Source organism: Papio anubis, chromosome 15 (genome assembly GCF_008728515.1).
Source record: "Papio anubis isolate 15944 chromosome 15, Panubis1.0, whole genome shotgun sequence".
Taxonomy (NCBI): domain Eukaryota; kingdom Metazoa; phylum Chordata; class Mammalia; order Primates; family Cercopithecidae; genus Papio; species Papio anubis.
In genome coordinates, this window is record NC_044990.1 from 68,419,420 (window position 1) to 68,442,661 (window position 23,242).

At 35.4% G+C, this 23,242-nt stretch overlaps 1 pseudogene; it reads left to right on the top strand.

Annotated features, from left to right (window-relative positions):
• Nucleotides 1–207: 207 nt before the first annotated feature.
• LOC110741649 overlaps nucleotides 208–23,242 on the top strand; it is a 119,239-nt pseudogene continuing 96,204 nt past the window's right edge.

Consider the following 23,242-nt stretch of genomic DNA (forward strand, 5'->3'; position numbering starts at 1 on the left):
CCCTGAAAACTGTGTTCCCAAGTCTGAATACCTTTCCTCCCTAAAGCTGCATTTGTAGCATTTAAATATTGATGTTTAACAGTATCTCCCAAGGCTCTCTTATACATTGTATTTTACAATTTTGCATTTCTTTTGGGAAAATCATTCACTCTCAGGGTTTCAGGAATCCTCATTGGACAGATGACATTCACATTTATATACTCGCCAATGGCATTTATTTTGTGGGATCTGGCAGTAGCCTGCAATGCAATGGGGCTCTCTCTTTGTCCCCAGCGGATCGGCAGGTCGAGAAATACTAGACACACACAAGATAGTGAAAGCTGGGTCCAGGGGGTCACCGCATTCTGGTCCCGCGATGCCGCCAATGCACTGGTTATACCAGGATTTATTATTGAATTTTGGTGAGGGCGGGCATAGGTTAGTGAGGGATTTAGGGTCGTTTGATTATGAGGTGATATGTTCACATGGGGATGAAGTAATTCTTTCACATAACGTCTGTATGCAGAAGTACAGTATACAGAGATACGAATTTACAATATAGTGTGTGCATCAGTAATTTCTAACAGAGCCTTAAAACAGAAACAGTCTTTCCACAACCTATGATTAGCAAGATATTAATCAGCAGTAACAGTTGCAGCAAAAGCTAGTTACAAACAATCAATAGAAACAGGACGTGAAGCTAGACAACCGGTTAGACCAGAAATTCTCAGAAGGGAGTATGCCTTAATCCTGAAGAGGCCTAGAAGAGCCATGGCAAGATGAGGGCGTTTATATTCCTGTCTTATCCATAGGAACTGGCACCCCTCATGCGTCCATTTATAGGCTCTCCACAAGGGTCGCATTCCATTCATTCCCAGAGCTATGAACATCTGCTTTTCTGGGATAGGAGGTCTTGGCGATGTGAAACCTCCCTGACTGCATGTCTGCTCATAGGCTCTCTGCAGGGGGAAGCACATCACACGCTGTTGGCTCATTCTGGCAGCCCAACCTGGCATTGTCTTTCCACAATCCTGCATGCAGTTCTGTATTTACAATAATCAGGAGCATTTCATCTTTTCTTCTGTAGCAACAGTTTCAGGGGGTCTCCCTACACACTTCCTAGAATACTAGCTCATATACCTAACTAGCTACCAGAGTTACCCATCTGAATGTCTCAACAATACCTCAGTTTTTAAACTAAATTCTGATCTTTCCTGTGAAACTAGCCCCTGACCCCCAAAAATGAAAATTCTGGAATAGGTGCTATTCATTTTGAAGCCCAAGTCAGAAAATCAGAAGTCATTCTTGATCCATTCCTTTGTTTCACTAACCACAGCCAATGTCTTAGATTTTTCTCTATTTCTATTACTAGACTCTTCATGCTCCTCATGGCTGGTCTCTATGAATCTACTCTGGTACTCTGCAAACATTACACATTAATACCAAATATATATACACACATATACATATGTATAGCTATGAAATACATACATATATGTATATATGAAATAACTATATGTATATATAAAATACATATATATAAACATCACATTCTACACTATATATACACATATACATGTGTGTGTATATATACATATGCTGGTCTCTATGAATCTACTGTAGTCCTCTCCAATCCATTTTATACATTAAGGACAAATATATATGTATGTGTATATATATATATTTGCCTAAATCTGTGAATGTATATATAAAATACAATGATTATAAAAAATACGTATATTACATGTAAATATATTTGGCCTTAATGTGTCAAATGGATTAGAGAGGACCAGAGTAGATTCATAGGGACCAGCATACACACATACACACACACACACACACACATATATATGTTTAAATATACATAGTAAGGTGATTACTACAGTTAAGCAAATTAACATACTTATTATCTCATATAGTTTTCTTTTTTCTTTCTTTCCCTTTTACTTATTTTTTTTATTATGCATATATTTGAAACTATACAACCATTTCCAAGTTTAAGTAACTGGTAAGAGTACCTAAAATCTACTTACTTGGCAAATTATCAATAATAATATTGTACAGTATACAGTACAATATTAACTAGAGTCTTACTTTTTTTTACGGTACCTCTCTAGACTTATCTAGCCAATATAACTGCAACTTTGTACCCTTTAACCTATATCTTCCCAATTCTTCACCCACAGCTCCACCCAACCCACCCTAGCATCTGCTAGCCACCACTCGACTTTCTGTTTCGATCTATTCCCTTTCTTTTAAAGATTTCGCATATTGAATCTGTGAAAGGTGATTATTCAAATTAGGTCATTCTTGTCATTCTAACTAAAACAGAGTTGAGAAGCCAGGGGGGAAAAACACTCAGGGTGCAGAATATTGCTCTAAAAAATGTAATTGACCGCAAGCCCTGAAGCTAAAACTGCCTGCTGTAACCCTAAACCAATTTCGTCAAGTGGCTCCTAAAAGATCTGCTGTAACTCTAAGACTAGTTTTGCCCACCACCATCACTTACCAGTCACAACTTGCCTCCTCCTCAGAACCTTACTAGCACCAGTGAAATTTCTCAAAGAGCAATATGTAATATTTATCCTTTTTATAAGATCTCTACCCTTCCTGTTCTTCGGACATATTGAAGACAATTCGGTTTGCGTGTATGCCCTGAATTGCAATTATTTCCTCCCAAATAAACTATTTTAATTTCAGAGATTTGTCTCTATAGCTTATTTGACTTTAATAAATAATAAAAATACTGAGACCCTGCAGTATGTCTTTCTGTGTCTGACTCCTTTCACTTATCCTCTAGGTTTATTCATTTTGTAGCACAAAATGTTTTTTAAACGGATGATTTTATTCACTTGGTTAATATTTCTCTTAAGTTTTTATCGCTCTTTGGAAAAAAAGCACAGTTCTTCAAGAGGTTTAAAGACCCACTAATGTAATCGCTGACTCCCTTTCGAACCTGGTTACAACTAATCTGCTCCTGGGTTTTGTGCCCGAACCTTCCTGACCTTGTTTCCGTTTCACTAATGTTCCATGTTTTCTCCTACCATTGATATTTTGCACATTATTTCCCTTCTTCCTGTATTATTCCATTCTCTTATAATCGGAACTTCCCTAATCAGTATTATGCTATCTTTACTCAAACGTCAGAATTTAGGACATATTCTGACTTGATCATTGTATATTATATGCATATAACAAAATACTACAGGTACCCCATAAAGAGATACAAATTTCATTTATCAATAAAAAAATACATTAAAAGATTTAAGAAAAGAATTTAGGATAGCTATAAATTCCCCCAAGATAATATTTCTAATCCTCCATTCAAATACAAGGTATTTTTCTAACTTATTTTTCACAGAACCCATTTGTCTGCCTTTACAACACATCTCAATCTGTATTTCTACATTTATTGTTGTTTCTTTTTTTTCCCAATGCTAGTGTACCCATCATACCAAAAGAACCATAGCAAGCAGGAACTATGTATCTTTTTGCTCACCATTTTATTCCCAATGTCTTGCCGTGTTCCTAGTACACAGTGGTGTTACTGACACACCAGGGATTCGGTGTCAGTCCTGCTGTTCGCCACACAAAAAGCCCATCACTGGCCAGGCGCGGCGGCTCATGCCTGTAATCCCTGCACTTTGGGAGGCTGAGGCAGGCAGACCAGAGGTCAAGAGATGGAGACCATTCTGGCGAACGTGGTGAATCCCCGTCTCTACTAAAAACACAAAAATTAGCTGGGCGTGGTGGCGCGTGCTTGTAGTCCCAGTCCCAGCTACTCGGGAAGTTGAGACAGGAGAATCACTTGAATCCGTGAGGCAGAAGTTGCAGTGAGCTGAGATGGCACCATTGCACTCCAGCCTGGCGACAGAGCGAGACTCCATCAGGAGAAGAAAAAAAAAAGCCCATCACTGAGACATTGAATATTGCCAACTAAAAAAGGTTTTATTGGGTGTTGCAGTCAGAGATGAGAGCTCAGTCAGTCTCAAATCCAACTCCCTGACTAACTGAAACCAGAGGTTTATATAGCAGGCAAGAAATGTAACAATGCATAAGAAAACAGAAACTTGGGAGGGGCAAGGAAGCAACCGTGTGGAATGAGGGGTGCAATCTGGTTTCAGTTCTTTGATACTTTTGTGAGAGGCCTGAAGGTCATTTCCTGAGGAAGAAACTCAGATAAAACAACTGTAAGTATCAAGCTTTTAAGACAAGGAAGGTCAATTTCTATGTTTATCAAAAAGGACAGTCTATTGGGCAACTGGGTGAGTTTCAGTGGGAAATCTCAAATTTGTGAAATGCATGAGGAAACAGGCAAGTCTGCCTCTGGTACTTTATGAAAACAATTTAAACTATTTTGAAAAGTTTCCATAACTTCTTACTGCAACTCTGGATTAATTAGAAAGATATTGCTTCTATAAAATTGAGATAATTTCATTGTTCAAATAGAAGGACATGAAAAGATATAAATATTTTCTTTGAATTTTGTTGGTAGTGTTTACAATATTGCAGCTTCTAAATAATTCTTAAATATTATACTTAGTACAGACATAATTTGCAAGTTACACATATTTACAACTTGACTTATGCTTTGAAAATACCCTTAAAAATAACAGAACCTTTTTTATTTCAAATATTTATTATGACTTATTCTGTCTATAGATTTTTCCACTTTACATAACTGATGAGTTCTACATTAGCAATACTATAACAAGTACTGTTTTTTTAAGTAGAGGTTATGAAGCATCTATAACTCTTAGAACCTTTGTGATTTTTCTTCAGAGTACCTTCTGAAGTCAAAGGTCTCCAAAAGCAAAGATAAAAGCTATAGATGGACTCTGTAGGGAACAACTGCACAGAATGAGTTGAATGATACCCTGGAGCCATCTTTTGAAGACGGATACTCTCTCTGGGTCAGATTGGAGTACAGTGTTAATGTCAAACGACCATCACACAAACCAAGCTCCCCTGTGACTTTAGCAGTGATGTATACTCCCAATAAAGAAGTCATTATGAGTTCCTCCAATGACTGACCCCATTTATATAGTATCTAATCTATTTCTAATGAAAATACACTGGCTAGATGCACTTATAGTCTTTTTGAGGAATCATACTCTGCATGTTATACATTCTGGAATGCCCATTTCACCAAGTCTTTGCAGCATCTGCAATTGCCTGCTATAGAATCATGATTTTGAATTAAAAAAAGATAAAATAAAATTCTGATATTGAATGGCCTGTCTGAATCTGGAAACAGACCCTACGTCTTCTTTATCAGAAAACATGCTATTTAAAAACTAAATGCAAAGAATCAATGGAAGTACTTTAACCTAAGGCACTCCAAATAATAAAGAGAGATACTATCAAAATATAATGTTTCCAATCCAAATAAAGATTAGCATCCAAGAAGGGGAATAAGGAAAACATTAAATGCCTTATAAATTACAAGGATGTAGTAGTTGGCGATTTAATTAGCTAATGATTTAAGTCATCTGAGTTCTTAGAGAAGTTCAATATGAAGGCTGAGTTACAACTATTATAAGCCAGATAACTCGTACTAAGGAAACAATTTATATGAATTAAAAATATTTTATGAGCTTTATATAGTGGTGATGGTAGTACATAATTTCAGTATAGCTAGAAAGGAGAAAATATTTATTATGCTTATTAGAGAAGAAAGATAATATCTTTAGCTTAAGAAAAACAATATAAAATAGACCTTTCATAAAAGCATATTTTAATGCACCTACATTGTTATTCTATCCCTGTGTTCCATAATTGTTAAGTCTAGTTTCCCAGCGCGGATGATCCATCATATAAATTGACTTGGAATATAATTGATGTTCTCCTCATATCAGTATACTTCAATTTATGTCTTAGCCATTAAAAATATATATTCAGCATTTCAGCACTGATTAAACACTATAATAAATTTGATTTTACTGAAAAAGTCAATGCAAATTTATTTTTTAAAATTAGAATATATTAGTTGTCTCTGAAAATTTTTTATAATCATTTGAACATTTGAAAAGCAGACAAAGCAAAAATACAGACTAAGGAAATATCTGTATTATTCCTTGAGTATTTTGGTAAACTGTTTCTGTAAACATTTTATAAATAAACTCTTTATCCTTACTGGCAGCCTTGCAATTGTGACTGACAGTTTCCTTAGGATACTTAGAAAGTTTCCTTTAAGTAAGTGAGTTTCACATTCTACTTACTTGCTCATAGTTCTTTAAGTATTGCCATTTCTACTCAAAACCACCATTATAAACAGATAACATAAATGTCTTGCTATTAGCCCTGTGTTTACATCGTTATAGCTCCTTTCATCTGCCTAGTACCCATCAAAGGCTTCTCATTTTATTTAGAGTCAACTCCAAATCCCTTGTCATAGCTCAGAAGACTCTGTATCATTGTCATGATTTGTTTTATGTGTCAACTTAGCTAGGCTATAGTACTTAGTTATTTAGTTGAACACTAATATAGATATTGCAGTGAAATCATTTAATAAATGGGGATAGTATCTGAGATAAATCTCGTTATATGTACACATATGTACATATACACACACACATGAACATACTTTTCATTCAGTCACATGCACATTCACTTACATGCACATATTCTGTTGGTTCTGTTCTCTGGAGAATCTTGAGTGACACCAATCATCCATCTCTGTGCTATCTCATCAGCCTCATTTCCCACGAGTGTCTTCCCTACTGAGACTACTCTAGGCACAATTTTCTTGGGTTTAATGTTTTTGAACCAAGGGTGGTGGTTTTTTTGTTTTTTTTTTTTTCTGGTGCTCAGTGTCCTAATTTGGCCATTATCTTATTACATTTCTTCACCTGTTTTAGGATTCCATTTTCTTTCCTAAAAGCTGTCAGCCAAAAACCTTACTGCATATAGAATTTACTTCTCATGATATGGAATTAGAAATTTCAGATTTTCTTTCTGCTTTATTAGTAACCTCATTTGTCATTCATATTTTATTTCAACATTTTCTTTTAGAATGCTGGTGATATATATATTTTACTCAGGGCAAAAATACAAAAGATTTGGGAAATAAATCACATTTTTGAAGCAAAGTTCCTCAAAAATATTGTCTATTACCTCAGTTGCCTTTTTATCTTCTTGTGTGTATATGTGTATCTATGTATCTATCTCTATTGTGTGCACATTATTTTTAAAAATAACAGTGATCTAACTGAGAAGAGAAATATTGGCACAGCCTGGCCATGGATTCTACTCTTTCTTGTTTAATCTAGTTTATATTATGAGATGGGTGAGGTGGAAGTATTCAGATTTCTGACATCTAGTTTTCACATATCCTGGTGGAGCATTTCATTCAAGTAACTATAACCATTCAAAATTAACACTCACATTCATACATACTATCTGTCATACTTAATTAGCAATGTTTTGATTTGATCTTTGTCGTGTTTTCTGTTCTAAAAGTATTTGATTTTTTTTTCCAAGACAAAGGGGAACTTCTCCAAATTATAGTCCTCTGTGATTTTTTTTTTTAAATTCAACAGATGACTTACTTCATAAAACTATTTTCTTGCTAAAATTAGCAACAATTTTAAAAAATCATAAATGGTTATAACTGAATCTTTCTATTCTCTGTTGTTCCCATTTCTTTCTAATTGCAAACCATTCTTCCTGAGAAATAGTATATTTACTCCTTAATAGCCTTTCTCCTCCTGCTGTTTATTCTTTAGCTAAAGTCATAATCTCACATTTGTGGCATTATAATCATCTCTACAGTCACTAATTGTTCTAAAATGCTACTTTAGGTGAAGGTGTACAGCAGGGAGTCAGTAAGCTATGGGAAAAACAATGATGCAGTTCTCACCTGTGCACATTTCTTTGTGTGATGAAGGGAACAATTATCAAATAGAGGTTGATTTCCTGCAATTGCTTCAAGTTATGTTGTTTTTTGAACTTTAAAAAATAGATCATGTTTCCTAAGTTAGTTACTTTTTAGTGCTAACATATTATAATAGATTTTAAATCACTTCACCTGTTGAGCGAGTATAGTTAATTGTTTTGCATTTATTTTGCTTTGTAGAATCCAACCTATGTTTATGCTTGCTCAAAGATACAACATTCCCAATTATTTTCTAAAGATAATTTTTGGGATTATTTTGCGTGGGAAAATCTAGATGAAAACAAATTATGAAATAAAATCTGTGAAAGTAACTTGTACTTTGAAAGCACAATTATATTTAAAGAAAATCAGTTATAAAATGTTAGATTCCTTTTTGGTTCTGTCACTGCATAATGAAACATCTATATTAATTTAGGTTCATTTAATATAATTTAACATAAGTACAAATCTGACTCAAAAATTAAATAATTTATATATGTATGTGTGTATATGCATATATATTCATAATTTAATGAAGACTTCATATATATTTAATGAAGATTTCCTTAAAGGGTATTCGTGGACTTTTACTTAACACACTTCTCAGCAAACTTCTGAGATTTCTTCTGCAGACACTTTCCTCTTTCCAAATCTCACAATTACAAAGGAATTTATCATTCTTTCCTGCTGTCCTATCAGTGTGCTTTTCTTAGAGTAACACATCTCTCCTCCTTTACCCTTTCACTTATCTTCGAATATCATAATGACTGCCCACATACTAACACTGAGTTCTTCCCTATTGTCTGAACTAAATGAGCCAGAGGCAAATTGTCCTATTATATTGTTTCCCTCTATGTACATATCACAGAAGTGTGATATTTTCTTGCATTACCTTCCTTACAAAAACACTCATGGAATATTTCTGATGCATAATTGTTGCCCTTTTTATAAGGATCAAAATTTCTTCCTCAGTGCATTGTTAATATAAACAGTGTGTCATTTTATCAATGACATACTTAGAATAGGTTATTAATAAATATTTACCTATCCATTAATACATATCAATAAATATTTACCAATTTAGGAAACTAATTTGACCCCAACCTTAATTCTACCTTTTTATGAACAACAACAAAACAATCTGGGAAGATAATTTCACAAAGTGCCAAGACACAGTACCTTGTTCATTCGTTGCTAAAACATTAGATGTTTTCTCCTGTAGCAATTGCTTTCATTTCTATAAATTGAACCATTCACCTGTTCAATGAAGCAAATAACTTTATTATATCATATTTGTATTGAGGTTTTTGAAACTCTGATGAATTTGATTTTCTAGATTGGATTTTTAATGTTTGTGCAAGTTGTATTTTTTTTCTATGCCTACGAATATTCTTTTGGGAGCTACTCTAGGGGACTGTCCTTTAGTTCTCTTGCTTTAGACACTCTGAAAAAACAAGGCACTGCTGCAGTGGGAGGGCTCCCTTTCATTTGTTCTTGGTGTTGTATGCCCTTAGAGATTCAAAATCACTTTTCGGTTTTAGCTTAGTGGAATTGAAAAGATTAACTCCAAGAGGGTCAAATCATATGACCTTGGAAAGAGGATTTAATGGAGATATACTATTGATTGTTTCTGAATATCACCTGCCTAAATTTTTGTAGATAGCAAACGATAAGTAGAACACTGAGTAAAAGGCAAAACTTTTAGAGAAGTAACTTTAAAATTTCAGGTTATTTTTCCTGTTTTGAAAAATATATGTTTAATATCTCCTTACCACCTCTTGCAAGTAATAGTTTATCTGTTCATGCATAGCAAATTACCTCTCATGTAGCTTAGAGAAATGTGTGAACTCTTTATATAAATGAAAAGCAGATTGCTTCTTAGAAGAGTAGGTACTACTTCTGGCTCTGCTACCTTCTCTTTTGTAACCTTGCTTAAATTACTTAAAATTTACTAATGTGTAATGATAGAGTGCTACAATATGTGATCTTTAGTATCTTTGCATATCTCCATAAGGCAGGACCTTAATGCGTGCCCTCTGTTATTATATTGAGCTCTCTGTTTATATGTGTGTGTATCACAGCATATTTTTGATTCTGTAACTGACATTTTAACATGGTTATGTTAAAATCATGTTAAAACTAATCATGTTAAAATGTTAAGTTACATAATCGGACTTGCGTTATCTATCTTGCATTGCATCAGTCACCCAAGTTCTAACTACCATATGTTCCATTACTAAAATACAAATACATCAGCAGGACAAGTTATTTAATATCAAAAACTCCCTAGGGGTCTTTTTGTATTTCTGTCTTCAGTATACTCACCTGTTTTATGAGCATGTAATCTCAATAGAACTCCATAATTATATTATAAATCTATGATCATTTTTAACATAATAGATGAAAATGCTAAAAATAATAAAGAAGAATCAAGATATTTTATGGACTCATGTTTTTTATTTTAGTATTGGAAAGACCTGAAAGAAAACACCACCTCTTATTCCTGAATCATTTCAATAAATGGTCATTCAGCTTCTGATCGCTTCCACTGACCGGGGATCCAAAAACTTCCAAACTGCCCACTTTGAATCATGGACAACTAACAATACTTCCACGTAGTGAACTAAGCTTTATCGCTTTGGGACTTTAATTGTTATCACTAGCTCATCTCTTTGAGGTAGTATGGTCTAATTTTCCAAGGAAATTTCTTCAAACACTTGAGTATAATTATTATAGGCCCTATAGTATTTCTATTTTTTAGAATAAACATTGCCAGCTTCTTTAATTATTTTCACAAACTCATAATTAATGGTCTTAAGACATACTTCTGAATATACAGAAATTTATCTATCAATGTAGTGTCCAGGAACAAACATACAGCTGCAGCTGTGAGAATTTAATCCTGAGTCAATTGGGATCTCACATTCTTTGACTGCATATCATCTTTAATTAAAATTGTTTAAAGTAAAGACACATATTTATATCAGCCCAAGCACACTTTTAGTTTTAATGCAGACAATTCTAAATTTGGAATATTCTTCAGAAATATAACCATTGCTCGAATTATCTGCATTCTGATTATTTCACAACTTTGGTAAGTTACTGAATGTAATTTCAAAATGTCCATGTTTGTATATGCATATTTAATAAAATTGAAAGTTAACCATTCACTAAACTCTGAATAGATTCAGATAATTTTTTTGAGTAGTAAAAATGTGTACAATGGGTGTCTTAGTCTGTTAGGGCTGCAAGAAAAAAAATATCATAGATTGAGTGGCTTTTAAACAACATGTCATGGGTAATCAGCAACTATCTCAGGAAGATTTATTAGAGAAAGTATAAACATACATTTCAAGGAAGCAACAGGCAGGCCAGCAAGTGAGGAGCTGACTGCAAAGAGACAAAGGCTTGCTGGGGTTTTTATAGGATGGTGTCTGTGCTATGTGCTGAGGAGGGCTTTGTGCAGTATTGATAATGCCAAGGTTGTAGCAAGTTAACTTGCAGTTTTTATATCACCTGAGGGTCTAGCAATAACTGGTCTGGGAGATTGTGAGTTATTTGTGCAGGAGGGCTATGCGTTCTGGACCATGAAGAAAGGCAGACTTAGCTTATCTGCATTCTTTTTTTCTTTTCCTTGGTGTTACCAGCCTGACTCCTTTTTGCTAATTAGGACTGTACACAACAGAAATTTATTTCTCACAATTTTAGAGGCTAAGAAGTGCAAGATTAATTAAGTGCAATTTTAGAGGCTGAGAAGTCCTGGGCAGGACATATTTCCTATAGATAGCAGTCTTCTAATGTAACCTCACATAGTGAAAGGTGCAAGGGATCCCTCTGGTGTCTCTTTTGTAAAGGCTCTAAAATCTCATTAATAAGTCCTCTGCCGTCATGACTTAATCACTTCCCAAAGGTTCCACCTCCTAATACCTTGGGGGTTAAAATTCCAATATATGAATTTTGGGGCAACATAAATATCCAATCCTTTGCAATGGATAAACAGACTCTAACTCTAACTACAAATGAGGTGACAGTCTGTCATTCAAATAATAGTTGGACTAGGGAAACGTTATAGGAAGAATAAGAACAATACAGGGAATGAATGAGTAATCATGGTAATGTATTCCCTAGCAAGATCAATTAGTGAGAAGCCTTACATTAGTGAGTCAAAAGGGGCACTAAAGCAGACATGTCTCTGAAAGAGAGTTGAAAATCAGTGCAATAGAATCTAGGAAATAATCTATTTACTATGTTATTAGTAAGGGTTCTCAAGAGGGACAGAACTAATAGGAGACACATATATATATGTATGTATGTATGTATAGATATGTAAAGGGGTATTGATTAAGTTTTAACTTACATGATCACAAGGTCCCACAATAGGCTGTCTGCAAGCTGAGGAGCAAGGAGAGCCAGTCCAAGTCCCAAACTGAAGAAACTGGAGTCCCATGTTCGAGGGCAGGAAGCATCCAGAATGGGAGAAAGATGTAGGCTGGGAGACTAGGCCACTCTCTCCTTTTCACATTTTTCTTCCTGCTTTATATTGACTGGCAACTAATTCAATTGTGCCCACCAGATTAGTGGTGAATCTGCCTTCCCTCGCCCACTGACTCAAATGTTAATCTCTTTTGGCAACACCCTCAAAGATGCACCCAGTATCAATACTTTGTATCCTTCAATCCAATCAAGTTGACACTCAGTATTAACCATCACAACTATTATCACCTTGAGTTGAGCCTGTGTGGTAAACTGTTCTGACATTGGGGAATGAAAGACAAATAATGCACAATTCAAGTTCCCAGAGTTCACAATCTAACAAAGACCATTAACTCATGAACTTGTGTATTATTTGTTCTCAAGCTGCTATAAAGAACTGCCAGAAACTGGTTAATGTATAAAGAAAAGAAGTTTAATTGACTCACAGTTCTGCATGACTGGGGAGACCTCAGGAAACTTACAATCATGGCAGAAAGGGAAGCAAGCATGTTCTTCTTCACATGATGGCAAGGAGGAGAAGTGCAAGAAGGGTAAATGCCAGACACTTATAAAACCACCAGATCTCATGAGACTACCTTATTATCACGAGAACAGCATGGGAGAAACCACCCCCATCATTTAATTACCTCCACCTGGTCCCGTCCTTGACATATGGGGATTAAGGGGTTTACAATTCAAGGTGAGATTTGGGTGGGGACACAGAACCAAACCATATCAACTTGTTGTAATAAAACTTGCTGGGAATGGAATTACATAGTAAAACTAAGTCTTGATATCGATAAAATTACATAGTTTCAAATATGTCCATGTAAAAATGTAGGGTAGCTAAAAATAGAATGCAGATATAATATGATGTACATACTACAAAAAATACAATTGACAAAAAAAAATGCGTAACAAGCATAAACCATTTTATGAAATAGCAAAAATAAAAACTAAAATCTTAGTCACCACCTTAAACATGAATATGTTGTTTTTCCTTGTTAAGGAATCAAATTTAGCAAATTTAAATTTATCCTTTTGCTATTTACAAGAAATTTTAACTAAAAATAAAATTGTATCTAAAGATTGAAAGGAAGAAAAAATACGTATTTTAATGAGTTAATGTTAACAAAGGCCAAGCATAGTGATACTAGTAACAGAAATATCCACAGTCATTATTCTCAGAGCTTGACCTATTTGTTGCCTAAAAATAGAAATGCACAGTTTTAAATAAAATTAAAAACAAGGTTGATTTAATTTAAAAATTAATATCACTTGAATTTTTATGTATGCAATTAAAATGCATTGTGCCCTTCAAGTAAAAAAATAAAATACATAAATGAAACATTGTAGCAAAAGTAAGAATTGGCTTACAAAAAAGAAAAATATCTATAAATATATACATATTCCAAAACCAGAAATCATACAGACTGTAACCTATAATTAGAATGCAATGAAACTATATTATAATGAATATAAATATGCAATTTAAAAAATCTGGTTTATTATTTTATTCAGTCTTCTAAATAAGTCTTAATCACAGATAAAATATAAAAGCAAATATGTATAGCATAATAAATACATTCATCATTAGATAAAAAATTATTTTAATTTTTTGTCATTAATAAATAGAATTGTGTATACCAACCACCACTGTGAAAAGTTGAAAAATAATTAAAAGTTAGCTTAAGGGACAGAAGAAAAACATTGATAATGAAAGTGAAAATCTATGAAGTCAAAATTCAAAAAGAACTAAAAATCGAAGACTTTGAAATGACCAATTTATTCAACAAGAACTGTTAATACTTTCACATACAAAACATTACAAATATACCCACATATACACACACCCCACAAATACACATCCACCATGAAGAAATAGAAGTAAATATAATAAAGCTAAAATAAGTTTCAAAGTAACAAGATGAAATTGACAGTTTTGTAGTGGCATACATATTGGTAAAAATTAGGAGTTACAGTAAAACCAAGAAATAGAAAACCTAAATAGAACATTAAATGCTAAATATATTTTAAGCATTGTCTAAGGATTACTCCAAGAAGAACTTTACAAGGAAATTCTATTTTAGTTGAATCAACTGGATTGTCCATACACACTTAATTTTAAACATAAGGCAGAAAGTTTTCCCAAAATAGTTTTAATATGCAATTATAATTATGATTTGCATTTGGTATATTAATATACATGTCTATTTCTATCATTTACCAATCATCTATCTATGTGTTTATATACAAGATCAGTCATTGTTGGCAATTCGATCAAAAGAAGTGAATAATTTAGAGTTTTAAAAATATTCTGACATGAATCTCCTATTTAAATGTTTATATCATATAATTTAATTTAATAATGGAAGGTAAATATAAAAATTTTAACTTATAGTCAAGACATAAGTTAGATCATTTTGCACTCAGGGTACTAATGAAATAGGGGTTAATATAAAGATTTAAAGTCAGGTGGTCTTGTGATGGATGCCTTAGATGTAGAGGCTGAGTCAGAAATTGAAGTGCACATAAAACTTTAAGGATTTATGGGTATATATGTGAAGGAAAAGAAATGAAATGCACATGCAGCTTTAAGTCCTGTTTAGGAAAAACTTGTAATGAGGGAAATGAAGCAGAATAGAGAAAATTAAAGAGACTAGCACGGTTGTGCTCTCCATTAAATTCTAAGCCTAGGCTACTCTAAGGGTAGATTCTGCAACATAAAAATGTACTTCAGTTGAATCAATGGATATAGTTGTTTGTACCTCTTATAAGTCATAATTAGCTGTGGGTCAACTCTTAAGAAAGAAAGCATGCTACTCTTTGCAAGGCAGTGCCGGTTAGGTCAGTTCTCTGGAGAACCGAAGCAACTGTGAGTTATTAACTGCCAACACTCAATAGCAACTAGAAGACAAATAAACTGACCTGGCAAAAGGGATCTGGAGGAGACAACTTGAATCTACTGTCTCCAGCCTTTGTGCCATTTAATTCTTTTTTTTTTTTTTTTTTTTTTTTTGCTTCTGGAGAAACTTAAAAGAAGAGGCATAACAGAATGAATTGCACTCCCTGTTGCTAAAGCTATTTCTAGTTTCAGGACTATTACTCATCATCTCCATCCTGGAACATCCATTCAAAATGTTTCCCTCCCGTTATATATAGCACTTCTGCTGATCTAGGTACCCTGTCTGTTGGGATAGAGCAGACTTTCATTTCTGAATTGTCTGTGTCCCTGGTTTCACATGCGCTTACCCAGCTGTGGTTGCTATATTTGTTCATTTATAATTAAAACGGAACCTGGAAGTACAAAAAGATACACCTTAGCACATTAAACTAAGTTCCAGGCATATTCCCTTCCTATGCCATTGCAACAGTACTAACTTCTCATAAGTTTATTTCCAATAATTCTTCCAGCTTGATATTTCTTTCATGCCTGTTGATCTACTGATACAAAAAGCATCAAATGACCAAGTCAAAGCTGGGGTTTTAAGTTTGGAGATAGAATTAATGTGTTTGTGGTGTCTCTGCTCAGAAAACCAGGATTTCTAATCTCACAGAGCCAAAATGTTTGGGGATGGATTGTACAGTTACCATATGAGTCACAAGGAGTGATCATAGATAGTGTCATTCCTATTTATATTCCTTAGTTCCCAGATCCACTCTACCTATTGCAGACACAGTACCAGATAATGGGCTTCAGTTTAAAATATAAAAAGATTCTGAAGTGTCACTCACCATCTGATATGGTTTGGATATTTATCCCCCTAAATCTCAGGTTGAAATGTAACCTCCAATGTTGAAGGTGGGGCCTGGTGTAAGGTGTTTGGATCATTGAGGCAGATCTCTCGTGGCTTGGAGCTGTCTTCAGGAGAGTGAGTGATTTCACATAAAATCTGTTTGTTTAAAAGTGTAGAGATACCTCCCCCATACTCTGTCTTGCTCTTGCTTCTGCCATGTGATATGGCTGCTCCCACATTGTTTCCCATCATGATTGAAAGCTCCCTGAGGCCTCTCTGGAAGCTGAGCACATGCCAGCATACTATTTCCTCTATAGCCTGCAGAACTGTGAGGCAGTTAAACCTCTTTACTTCATAAATTACACAGGCTCAGGCTCAGATATTTTCCCATGGAAATACAAGAATGGCCTAATACATCTTTTTTTTTTTGAGATGGAGTCTCACTGTGTCACGAGGCTGGAGCGCAGTGGCACAATCTTGGCTCACTGCACCCTCCACCTCCTGAGTTCAAGCGATTCTTCTGCCTCAGCCTCCCGAGTAGTTGGGACTACAGGCGTGTGCCACCATGCCTAGCTAATTTTTGCATTTTTAGTAGAGACAGGGTTTCACCATGTAAAACATCATTCTTAAAGGGTATCATCTTCAAGCTGTCATATGATCTGTATCGTCAGTGATATGTATTCGAAGGGAAGGAAATCAGTATGTTGAAGAGATGCCTGTACTCTCACGTTCATTGCAGTATTATTCACAGTCACCGAGGTACGAGATCGAACTCAGTGTCCATCAACAGAGGAATGTATAAAGAAATTTGGTACATAATAGAACACTTTTCACCTATAAAAATAATGAAATTATATCATTTGCAGCAACATGCATGAGCCTGGAGGACATTATGTTAGGTGAAATAAAGCAGGTACCGAAAAAAAAAATACCACATGATATTGGGGAAGCTAAAAAAGTTGATGTTGTAGAAGTAGAGAGTTTTTAGGGATTAGGGAGTTGGGGATAGGGAAGGGTTTGCTAAAGGATACAAGATTACAGCTAGATAGGAAGAAAAACTTGTAGTGTTTTAAAACACTGTTGGTGACTTTAGTTAACAATAATTTATGGTTTATTTCAAATAGCTATGAGATAATATTTTGAATATTCTCAACACAAAGAAATTATAAATGTTTGAGGTGATGAGTAAGTTATTTGCCCTGATTTGATCATTGCATTCTGTATAAATGAAATGAAATATCACTCTGTACCCCATAATTATGTACAAGTGTAATGTTATGTGCCAATTAAAAACAATAATAATTTTAAAGCAGAGAAAATACCAAGTATAGCTGAGGATGTAGAGAACACTTGTGATTGCTGAAGTTAATATACAATGGTGCAATGTTTATGAAAAACTTTATGGCAGTTCCTCAAAAAATTAAACACAGACTTAACATATGATTTAGATTTTCACTTCTGGAAATACATACCCCAAAGAAAATAGAAACTCAAAAAGATAGTGTTAGTATAACCATTCTCACAGCAGCTTTTTAAAAAATAGCTAAATGTTGGAAACAACCCAAATGCCCATTGACAGTTGAATGGATAAACAAAATGTGACCTGTGCATACAATGGAATATTATTCAACTTTAAAAAGGAAGGAAATTCTGACACATGGTACAATATGGCACAACACTGAAAACATTATTCCAACTGAAATAAGATAATCACAAACAGACAAATATGGTATAATTCCACTTATATGAGATATCTAGTATAGTCTAATTTGTGATGATAGAAAATAGAATGGTTGCTGCTAAGACAGGGAGAAGGGGCAATGGGGAATTATTTTTTAATGGGAATACAGCTCCAGCTTGGAAAGATACTGAAGTTCTAGAGCTGGATGGTAATAATGGTTGCACAACAATGTGACTATACATGATCCCACTGAATTTAACAAATAAAAATTGTTAATATGGAAAAAAAATCATTTCACGATCCTGTCAGGACGGCCAATGCACCTGATGGTCTTGCGACTACTGTCTCAAGTCCTCTTCCGCAAAATTATTATCTTGGCATCATTGTTTTTCAATTAATTGCACACTCCATTAATGCTTAGATAGTGTGCTATGGGAAGTCCTGAGGGGAGAGAAAACATGTAGCCAGGATATGTGTGAATCTCATAGATATTCACAGAATGAATAGCTCCCCACTCCAGAATGGAAGGGATCTGATACAATCAACCTGCCACCCAATGGCTACTGAGCATCCTGAAGCGTGAGGCTATTCTGTGGGCTCACCAACAGCCTTTATTGCTTATAAGTAGTACATTTTTCAGCAGTCATCACTAGAGCAACCTTGAAAAGCAGGATCTCATACCTTAGTCCCATGCAGAGCTTCCATTTCTGCTACTCAGTTTACTTTGTACATAGGCCTACCACACAAAATGGCCAAGGAAAGAGTCATGCTCACATCAACTGATCAAGTCACTATTGGGTATCTCATGTCTTTTTCTTAGTGTTCTCTTGTGTGTGCTGGTGAATACTATAAAGTTTTCACACTCTGGTCATTACACATGCCTCTACACTACATATCCCTAACCATCCAATCAGCTAAGCAATTTCCTGCCATTTGTAATTCCATATCTATTCTTACTGGGACCACTTCTCTCTTCCCACAAGGTAGACTACTGAGTGCACTACCTAAAATAAATTTAGAGTCATCTTTGGGTGAGGGGATAAAGATACAGCTGCCCATTTGTGGCATGTACAGCATATTAAACTGTCTCATCTCAGAACTCAGCTCTGATTCCTTCACTTTAGCTAACTTGGTCATTGGGATCCCCTGTGAGGCCACAGATAAGAGCTGAAGAAGAGGTGTCAGTATAGCAGGGATAGGTGACACAGGATAGGGGGCTAGTTCACTTTACACAGCTTATGTATGCCCTCTGTCCAATGCAGGCAAACTAACTTCCATGCTATGAAAGATTACTTTCTGAGCTTGAGAATTGGTGGGTTTGACAGCAGCCAGCATATGACAGACAGGTCTGGCTGCATGGTCGTGTGATGTCTCATGGTCAGATATTCTGCAACCTCCAAGGGACTAGTAGCATGTCAAGAGCTATTTTATGTTTTACCCTAGAAATCTGGAGGTCTGTAATGTGGCTTTTCTTTTGCACTTGACAGAAATTTCAAATGACACTCTTCTACCATAGATATCTATCATAGTTTGGGTCTGCCAGATCACATAGCCTAAACTGCTGAGCTGCCAGCATAATCAGCTAGACCTGCTGCAGAGCCATTTCTTACTCTGAACTCTATTCAAAATTACCCATCTTCTGCACACCTATTAAGTAGGTAAGAACAGTATTCTCAAAAGTATATTCTAAATCCTAATGGTAAGAAGATCTACCAACTGCTCAGCTTCTTTCTTAGAGACAGACAAGGACTGCAAGGTACTACAACCTGTTTTTTTTACTTTAAAGGGGATGTCCTGGAATGTCCTCAGCAATTCACCTCCTAAAATCTCAACCCAAGTGGCAGGCCTTTGAATCTTTGGAGGGGTTATATCCAACATCCAGAGAGCATGTATCTTCCCAGGACATTCAGATTAGATGCCGTTTTGTTCTCATCAGATGTAATTATCATGATGGCATTGATAGAGTGGATCTATGACATGTTCATAGGAATGCCAGATGGTCTAGATTCTGTCACACTGTACTGTAACAGAGTGAAAACTAATGAACTTAGCATTGGGTCAAGACTATAGCGTTGTCTTTACAATGTGAATGCTATAGCATATAATTTTCCACACTGATGGGTATGGAAAACACATTTGTCCAGAAAAAGTTTTATTCTAGTGGCCAAGATTGTGTTGGTTGGCTCTAGTAAAAATTCCTTATCCAGCACAGCAGCTGCAATTGGGACTACTATTTGATTAAGTTTGTGGTATCCCACTTACATCTGTCATTGTCCATCTGGTTTTTTGCAAGCGCCAAACTGGTGAGCAAAATGAGAATATGAGAAGACAAGATTCATGCATCTTTTAGGACTTTTTGGGTGAACCTAATTTATGTTATTCCCCTAGAATGCAATTATTTTTATTTTACTCATATTATAGTGAAGACAGTACGTTAGTAAGGTACTCTATTTAGCTTTTTCTATTAAAACAGATCTAACTCTTCAGGTAAGGAAAGAAACCTCAGTCATTTTCCGATATCTAGGTAAATGCATTCTAATTATATATTCAGCAAATTACTACCAGCTAGGTCCATGGATCTAGTGGACTCACTGTGAGATGAACCTGCATAAAGACTTCTTTAATACCTGACTCCCATATATCCTTAGTCCGATAGGGGAACTATGCTAGCACTTTGGTTTTCCAGTTATTGGTATCAACTCTACCCTTGTAGTCAAGGGTTCTCAAAAGATCTGGAAAGTTCCTTTTCGTCAGTGTATAGTTACCTAAGAATATAGTTTTGGGTCCATTTCCAGCAGAGTTCTTGCATCTCTACTACATTTGGAGAGTTATTGGAATAATCAATACTGCATGCACTTGCTACAGTGTTTAAAGGATGTTTCTTCATGAGAACCCAATCTTGGACTAGTTCTCTCTTTCAGTCAATAGGTCTGAAAACTGGAGAAAGAATTAAGACTACCATTGTAGCAACTGAGTGCAGTCTTACTCTCATTCATTATTAACCACTTGTGATTATACATAAGCAATACTGTTATTGATTACTTATTTATATTGCTTACTGGAACACCAAATTATACTATCCATCTCTGTAGAGTCTAGCAAGTCAAAAGCCCCAGCTATCATTCTGAACCTGTTGTTCATTATGGTAATTATACCCACCTTATTTCTATTTGTAAATACTGCCACCTGGCCTTTGAATTGCTACATCTGATCATACCATTTGCTACCAAGATGACTAATTCTGTAATAGCGTCTCCTACCATTAGTTCTGGTCTACCAAGTAATAGGCATGACAAGCCTACTCAAGGAAACTTATGCTTCTCTCGCCACTGTGTTTGTTTTTACCTTAGGTAAAGAACACCGAAGGCTTTCCTGATATCCCTTTAACTGTTAATAAATACAATGTGCTAGCATAAAAGATTTTAATCTCGGCCAGGCATGGTGACTCACGTCTGTAATCCCAGCACTTGGGAGATCAAGGCGGATAGATCACCTGAGGTCAGGAGATCGAGACCAGCCTGACCAACAAGGCAAACCTGCGTCTGTATTAAAAAACACCAAAAAAAATTAGCTGGGCATGGTGGTGCATGCCTGTATTCCCAGCTACTCAGGAGGCTAAGGCAGGAGAATCGCTTGAACCCAGCAGGTGGAGGTTGCAGTGAGTTGAGATTGTACCACTGCACTCCAGCCTGGGTGACAGAGTGAGACTCCAACTCAAAAAAATAAATAAATAAAATAATCTCAGCAAAGTTGGAGGCTTTTCCTTACAGAGTAGCCCCATGATAGCAGTCAAAACGATCAGAACCTTTTGTGCTCTTCCATAGTCTTTCATGACAGTTCTCATACCTCTACTTCTTTAATGTGAGCCATTGCTTTTCTTAAAATTCCCAGAGCTGCTCCACCTGTAATAGAACACACCCTGGGATTTTTGCAAGGACGTTAAACCCTATGTCACGGCAGAGTGACTCTATATTAACAAACATTCTCTCATTCACCTTTACATTTTACTTCCTTAGGAGGCATACCTAGTTCTACTCTCTCAGGCACATGATAGCCAGGTCTTACAGCTTCTTCAGTATATGATCCTTCTCTTTCTTTAGCAAATCCAGAACTTGCCTAGTAAAATCATGTAGAGATTTAACCCTAGTTATTGGTCTAAGAAAGAAGAGATGAAGGTAGATTCCAAGGAAGGAAGCATTATCTTACAAGATACCTTCTTATTGGACATTTGTATAGTTCTTAAGCAAGGCAAGTTTCTACATTTGAACTGAGGAAGGGAAACAGTTAAGTGAATTGTTCTATCATTGATATTATGCAAATGCATCTAAATTTGATTTAATATTTATGATTTTGTCGATACCCTAATCTTGTCATTTTCTCTCTTTAAATGTTAGAGATATGGTTTGAGACAGGGCATTCTTTTCCACCTGTGTTACATTCCAGATTAACACAGGTAAAGGCTTAGCAGCTACACTCCATAATGAGCGATGAGTAGAGATGGGGTTCATCAGCCAGTAAGTAACCCAACTCTAGAAGCTCATCCATAGAGCTTACTTTGGAAAACCAATTTTGTTTTTCCTTCCTTTATCCAGCACTCTTGGAATCCACTCCTGTCCTACCCTCCCAGTTCCTGCCTTTACAAGTTGATCAGTTTTGCAGCTCCTTTGCCATGTAATCTATTTCCTTAATCTTGCCCAGTTGCTTCCTATAGTGATATAACCCTAGATATTGGTGTGGCAGAGGGAAGGAGAGAGTACCAAATGTCTTAGTTTGGGTTTCCAAGAAAAAAATTGAGAAAAGTATTCAAGTGCCTGTCACTTTATAATAAAGTGTGCTTCAGAAAAACCTGCAACCGAGGAAATGAAAAAAATAGGGAAGGGAAAAGAGCTTGGCAAGGATTCAGTTTCAGGTAAAGCCTTGCTAGAGTTGCCCCCACCTGAGAAAGGAAATCTAGGCTCTTGTATGTCCATATTAGTGAGCCATTAGCTATCCCTCATCCAAGGAGTGGGGGTTGGGTAAACAAAATTTCCCAGACTAAGGTGACTCTCATTAGTTGTGGCTAATTCTTTAGTGAAGCTAGGATAGGTTTGGAAGAGGATGAGGAGCTGGATATGATATTCATTTCTTATAGCTTCTGGGGGTTGGATGCAGTTATCCTTTAAAAAAGATCCTTAAAAGAAAAATATTTTAAACATGTAATTCTATTTTTTTTGTACTTATATTATCTAGCAATGTAACATAAAACTGCTTTACTTCTTTTTAGCTCTTGTATCTAGAAAGTAGGGGAACAGACTGAATGCTAGCTAGGGCTTAGTTACATCTAACATTCTTTTTCTCAATATGGAGAAAAAAGTACCTTACTTAAGTCTTCTTTTAATGAACTTATAAGATCATGATGTGAAAGATAGCATTTAATCTATTAAGCTGTATACATATGCAAAATATTTCTAATTACATAATCATTAATTGAACAAAATATTCATTATCAATTTATAC